Raw genomic sequence first — 7,382 nt, 5'->3', positions numbered from 1 at the left:
ATTTACTTTTCCAAAATGCAGCACCTCGCATTTTTTTCTAAATTAACCTCCATCTGCCACTCCTCAGCCCATTGGCCCATCTGATCAAGATCCTGTTGTAATCTGAGGTAATTCTCTTCGCTGTCCACTATACCTCCAATTTTGGTGTCATCTGCAAACTTACTAACTGTACCTCTTATGCTCACATCCAAATCATTTGTACAAATGATGAAACGCAGTAGAACCAGCACTGATCCTTGTGGCACTCCACTGGTCACAGGCCTCCAGTCTGAAAAGCAACCCTCCACCACTACCCTCTGTCTTCTACCTTCAAGCCAGTTCTGTACCCAAATGGCTATTTATCCCTGTATTCCATGAAATCTAACCTTGCTAACCAGTCTTCCATGAGGAACCTTTTTAAACACCTTACTGAAGTCCATATAGATCACATCTGCCGCTCTGCCCTCATCAATCCTCTTTGTTACTTCTTCAATTAACTCAATCAAGTTCTTGAGACATGATTTCACATGAACAAAGCCATGTTGACTATCCCTAATCAGTCCTTGCTTTTTCAACTACATGTAAATCCTGTCCCACAGGATTCCCTCCAACAACTTGCCTACCACTGACGTCAGGGCTCACCAGCCTATAGTTCCCTCGCTTTTCCTTACCAACTTTCTTAAATAGTGGAACCATGTTCGCCAACCTCCAGTCTTCCGGCATCTCACGTGTGACTATCAAGGATACAAATATTTCAGCAAGGGATCCAATAGTCACTTCCCTAGCTTCCCACAGAGTTCTAGGGTATACCTGATCAGGTCCTGGGGATTTATCCACGTTTATGCATTTCAAGATATCCAGCACTTCCTCCTCTCTAATATGGACATTTTTCAAGATGTCACCATGTATTTCCCCACATTCTATATCTTCCATGTCCTTTTCCACAGTAAACACTAATGCAAAATACTCGTTTATTATCTCTCCCATCTCCTGCTGCTCCACACATAGGCTGCCTTGCTGATCTTTGAGGGGCACTATTCTCTCCCTAATTACCCTTTTGTCCTTAATGTATTTATAAATTCCCTTTGGATTTTCCTTAACCCGATTTGCCAAAGCTATCTCATGTCCCCGTTTTGCCCTCCTGATTTCCCTCTTAAGTATACTCCTACTGTCTTTCTACTCAAAGGATTCATACAATCTCTCCTGTCAATATATGACATATGTTACCCTCTTTTTCTTAACCAAAGGCTCAATTTCTCTAGTCATCCAGCATTCCCTACACCTACCAGCTTTCCCTTTCACCCCGACAGGAATGTACTTTCTCTGGATTCTTGTTATCTCATTTCTGAAGGCTTCCCATTTTCCAGCCATCCGTATACCTCCGAACATCTGCCCCCAATCAGCTTTTGAAAGTTCTTGCTTAATACCGTCAAAATTAGCCTTCCTCCAATTTAGAACTTCAACTTTTAAATCTGGTCTTTCCTTCTCCATCGCTATTTTAAAACTAATAGAATTATGCTCGATGGCCCCAAAGTGCTCCCCCACTGACACCTCAGTCACTTGCCCTGCCTTATTTTACAAGTGTAGGTCAGGTTTTGCACCTCCTCTCGTAGGTACATCTGCATACTGAATCAGAAAATTTTCTTGTATACACTTAACAAAGGCCTCTCCATCTAAACCCTTAATACTATGGCAGTCACAGTCTATGTTTGGAATGTTAAAATCCTCTACCATAATCACCTTATTATTCTTTCAGATAACTGAAATCTCCTAACAAATTTGTTTCTCAATATCCCACTGACTATTAGGGGGTTCTATAATGCAATCCCAATAAGGTGATCATCCCTTTCTTATTTCTCAGTTTCACCCAAATAACCACCCTGGATGTATTCCCAGGAATATCCTCCCCTCAGTACAGCAGTAATGCTATCACTTATCAAACAGATTGCTGTAAGTCACGTGTTCACCAGACCTGGTAGTGACAGCAGATTCCCTTCCCTAAAGGGTTTTGGTGAAAGAGATCAATTAAGTGCTCCAAGTAGCTTCTCATCACGTATCTGGAGGTCCTCCTTCACACTACTCAGAACTTGGAGCACCCGCTTACCACAGTGGTTTCAGGACATTTCTCCTCATTACTGACCCATTTCTTTTTGACTGCAGTATTGGAAAACTTTGGTATCTGTGCTCTGCTGTGGTCAGCTGTTGGTTTGTGTTGCACAGTGCTGTTGAAAATGGACTGAGCACCTCCATTAGCAACACTGCATTTGCCCTTTCATAGGTCCATGCTGATTTTCTGTATTACTAGCAACTTTGGACTACTTGTAGCCAATGAACAGTGATGGCTGTACACAGCAATCATGATGTTGAGCGATGAGACTGAAGGTGCTATCTTACATGGAGTAACCATCAATGGCAATCCCTGCACCAATTTACAGAAGCTTCCAATCTCGCCCACATCATATTCAAAACTGAGGGTGGCAGGGTGGCGCAGTGCTTAGCAATGCTGCCTCACAGTGCCAGGGACCCCAGTTCAATTCCAGCTTTGGATGACTGCCTGTGGAGAGTTTGCACATTCTCCCCTTGTCTGCATGGAATTCCTCTGGGTGCTCTGGTTTCCTCCCACAGTGCAAGGATGTGCAGGCTGGGTGGATTAGCAATGAGAAATACAGGGTTCTGGGGATTGGATCGGGTTGGGGGGGGGTGGGCATGGATCTGAAAAGGGTGCTCTTTTGGAGGGTCATTGTAGACTCGATGGGTCAAATGGCCGGCTTCCGCACTGTAAGGATTTTGTGGGTTCCGAACTGAATCAACGCCACAGCGGTAATTCAACGTCAAAGCATTTCAGAGGAAGACGTGGAGAAAGAGAACATTCAGTGTGAATTTCTCCACTATAACTTTATTTCTACTTTAAATAAGATGTATCAAAACATTTCCTGTGAAGTTAATGTTGATGAATATCAAATCTATGCTTCTAAAATATGTGAGAGCTCGTTGCTGTGGCAACATTCGCCTTTGATTATACTAATGAGACTCCTTGAATCCTAACATCTGGTTACTTCTGGCCGTTCTAACAGTCCCACTCACTCTGGTCAACGCTTCAACTATTTCTGGAGGTGAAGATTTCCGAGCCTTGTATCTAGTATGTTATAGATGCCACTGAATGAAACCTGGCTGATGGGTAGGTGTCAGATAAAAGGTGGGAAAGTGACGGTCTTAAGGGACAAATTTGCTGCTCATTACGGACAGGAGAGACAAAACAAAATTCCTCACGCCGAAAACACCTTTAGGGGGAACTTTGAAGGAGAGTAAAAATGGACTAAAGATAAAATGGATAACCCACCTCATTCCTGATGAAGAACTTATGCTCGAAATGTTGATTCTCCTGCTCCTCAGATGCTGCCTGACTGGCTGTACTTTTCCAGCAGCACACTCTTGATTCTGATCTCCAGCATCTGTAGGCCTCACTTTCACCCACCTGAAACTGCCTGGTTCAGATCAGGGATTTTGGGTCAGATTGAGGCCTTAATCCTTAGGGATTGTACACTCCCAGCATGTTTTTTGGACAAGTGCATTCTGGGAAAGAAACCTTGAAATGCAGGCCCTGGTGAACTACGATTCTTACACTAAATAAAGAACTTAACTTTCCTTCAGTTGCAAGGCAGTAGGGCTTTCAAGAGCTTTTCACATCTACTCGGCTTCTTAGAATGTTGACAGAGTAAATCAACTTAATTCTGAATTGGTTTAAAACTTAACATGTATCATATGACCTGACTTTTTGACCATTTCTCCACAAAGAGGAAATTATAAAACAATTTATTTAATTGTAACATTCATACAAATTAAATGTGGAGAGATTTCAGACAGTAGGCAGTTAAAATGATGATAAGTGAGCTTTAATTATTTTTAGGCCTAATAATAAGCAAACCATTATCTTGACTCAGTAATTTATAATCACCTCACGTTCAATGTGTTTGCAAATTGGTTGCCCTGGGTACTGATATGAAGTCTGTCAGGCTTTCCTTTTCTGGCATTGAATAATGAGAAATAAAACACCTAGGGACAGAGAAAAAAGCAAAGTTTTAAAGCAGAATATCGTAGGTAAATCAAGGATCCAATGGCTGCAAAGAAGTTAGAAAATAGGAGTTTAATCAAAAGGCATTTTTAATTAAAGTAAGTTGCCATTCTTTTATTGTCTCTGAGAAAAAGAAAATTCTGGAAATTACTCCCTCACAGCACTGTGAATGTACCTACTTCACATGGACTGCAATGGTTCAAGAAGGGAGATCATCCATGTCTTTTGGATATTGATGCAAGGCTTTCTATTTATTTTCTTCCATGCTTTCCATCTAAGCGCTCAATTGGACCTTTGACAGCATCGCAGAGCCTTGCAAAGGGCAGAAACTACTGGGTTCATGTGGATATATGGCCACTTTGGTGTCTTCTTCAGAGTTTTCTAAGAGAAAAGACAGCTTAAGTTCGACTGATCTTTTCATTGCTGTCACTGTGTCATATTGTGTTCTCATCTGAGTTCTTTAGACATTGGCATGAGCTCAAGCCAGAATTCATGGTAACCATTCAACTATGGTTATCAATACACTGTACGTGATAGTGAGACCACTGAGCACAATGCTCCGAGCTGTATAGGGTGAAACCTTGTGATAGATCACAGAGACAAGAATACTGATAGCACACTAACACCACAGCTTAACTCTGTACCTCAATTATATATTCATTCAACCCAATCACTATATAAGCCTGACCAAGTGGAAGAAAATTAGAGATAGGCAATAAAAGCTGGCCTTACTAGTTATTTTCACACCCAGAAGCAAATAGAAAGTAGTTAATCCATTCATGTGAGAACCATAGCAGGTTCTTTATTTTATATCATTATGCAAAGGTTGGTTGTACTGTTTGAGTTAAGTGAGTTGATTTAATCTTGTCATTCTGTATGCTTATCTTACTGTTAAATTAATTAAATGGTAATTTGGTAGTACAAGACTTAACTATTGCTAATGAAACACACATTTTGTCAAAGCTTTTCACTTTGCACTCATCAGGACAATTCGCAAGAATATAATTCAAAGGAAAACCAACATTTATACTGCATGAAAGGAATGTGCTTATCAGTTGACATGTGGCTTCTGATTATTGAGGCATTGAAATGGAGAATGCACACATTATTGTTGGCAAACTGTCTAGATGTCAGGCTTTGTTAAACTTTGAAAACTCTGATTGCCCTGAGAAATTAACCATCGAATGGCTGCCGCTTACTTTGTTGAATTGAAACTGGGCTTCAATACATGTACATGTTCTTTCTATTTGTGAAGAACAGGACACTGTGAATTAGTATATTAATAAGTGAATTAACTTATCAATTCAAATGTGTTATCACTCATCAAATGCTTGTTCCACATGTGAAAAGATTCAAATATACACGAGAAAGATCCCAATGTGTTGTTCATGCCATACTGTTGGGTTACATTATTCTATGAGTAAATACAGTATTGAGAATTATGAGAAAATTCCCTCATAGAAATGAGATGGAATAATCCTCACTTGCCTGGATGAATGCAGCTCCAACATACACTCAAGAAGCTTGACATCATTTAGGACAAAGCAGCCCACTTGATTGGCACTACATTGACAAGCATCCATTCCCTCCACCACTGAAGTACATGAGCAGCAGTGCATACTATCGAGACGATGCACTGCGGAACTTCACAAAGGCTCCTTGGACAACACCTTCCAAACTCATGAGCACTTCCATCTTGTAGGACAAGAGCAGCAGATAAATGGGAACACCACACCCTGAAAGTTGCACTCCAAGCCACTCATTATCATGACTTGGAAATATATTGCAGTTCCTTCGCTGTTGGTGGGTCACAAACCTGGCATTTCCTCCCTAATGGCATTGACTTAAAAAAAATAAAATTAATATTTGAATCACACAGCTTCATAACACAGTGGCACAGTGGTTAGCACTGCTGCCTCACAGCGCCAGAGACCCGGGTTCAATTCCCGCCTCAGGCAACTGTCTGTGTGGAGTTTGCACATTCTCCCCGTGTCTGCGTGTGTCTCCTCTGGGTGCTCCGGTTTCCCCCCACAGTCCAAAGATGTGCAGGTTAGGTGAATTGGCCATGCTAAATTGCCCGTAGTGTTAGGTGTAGGGGAATGAGTCTGGGTAGGTTGCTCTTCATTGGAAGGTCGGTGTGGACTTGTTGGGCCGAAAGGCCTGTTTCCACATTGTAAGTAATCTAATCTAAAAAAAATGAGGTTAATAAAGAAAACATGCTCTCTGTTTGCTCAGTTAGAATGGCATAACCAGCATAGGAGTGCAAGTCCTGTAGAATTTGAACCAGTTTCCAACAAAGTTACAACAAGAAAGTAGGTGGACTGCAGCAGTTTGATTAGATTAGATTTGATTCCCTACAGTGTGGAAACAAGCTTTTCGGCCCAACCAGTCCACACTGACCCTCTGAAGAGTAACCCACCCAGACTCATTTCTCTTTCATTAATGCACCTAACACTATGGGCAATTTAGCATGGCCAATCCACCTGACCTGTACATCTTTGGACTGTGGGAGGAAACCGGAGCACCTGGTGGAAACCCACGCAGACACAGGGAGAATGTGCAAACTCCACACAACCAGCCTGCCTGAGGCTGGAATTGAACCTGGGACTCTGGTGCTGTGAGGCAGCAGTGCTAACCACTGAGGCACTGTGCTGCGCTAAGTGTGGGGTGAGAGTAGTCTGAATTGGGTTGTGAGTCTTGTTTGACTCATCTCACACATTGAACTCATAAGGCCAGCCAGAAGCCCATCCCATCCTGGGTAGAAGCTGCATCCACATCATCCAAGTTTGTCTTGGAATTGCTTCTCCTGCTTTCTGCTACTGCCCAGACCAGATGCCTGGCGACTTCCTCACCTGAATCAGGTGATACCCTGCAAGGGTACTAATTGACTCGTCTCAGACCTTCCCCAAGGACATGAGGAGTGATAATACACTCAGCACATGACCTAGCAACACCTCCTTGAGGGCAATTAGGGATGGGCAATAAATGCTGGCCCAGCCAGTGATGCCCACATCTCATGAGTGAATTAAAAAAATCATGCTGCTTCTTCTTTTCCTCAACTCCTTTGTTTTCCTGAAGTATTATCTCTCTCCATTGGCTTGGCTATAAACTGAAAGTGACCATTCTCCATGTAAGCCCAGAAGATGAATACTGGTAGGCTACACAATGTTGGAGGTAACACATTGCCCCCTGACAAAATGTCTGGTTACACATTCATTCCCAGCACAAAATCAACAAGTGATGATCACAAGCAAGAATACTGGCTGATTTTTCATCTAAATCCCTCCCAAGCCAAATGTAGTGCTATTACATCTGACCTAGATCAGCTGCG

The sequence above is a fragment of the Chiloscyllium plagiosum genome, chromosome 11 (genome assembly GCF_004010195.1).
Source record: "Chiloscyllium plagiosum isolate BGI_BamShark_2017 chromosome 11, ASM401019v2, whole genome shotgun sequence".
NCBI classification, from domain to species: Eukaryota; Metazoa; Chordata; class Chondrichthyes; order Orectolobiformes; family Hemiscylliidae; genus Chiloscyllium; species Chiloscyllium plagiosum.
Note: the sequence above shows the minus strand (reverse complement) of the source record.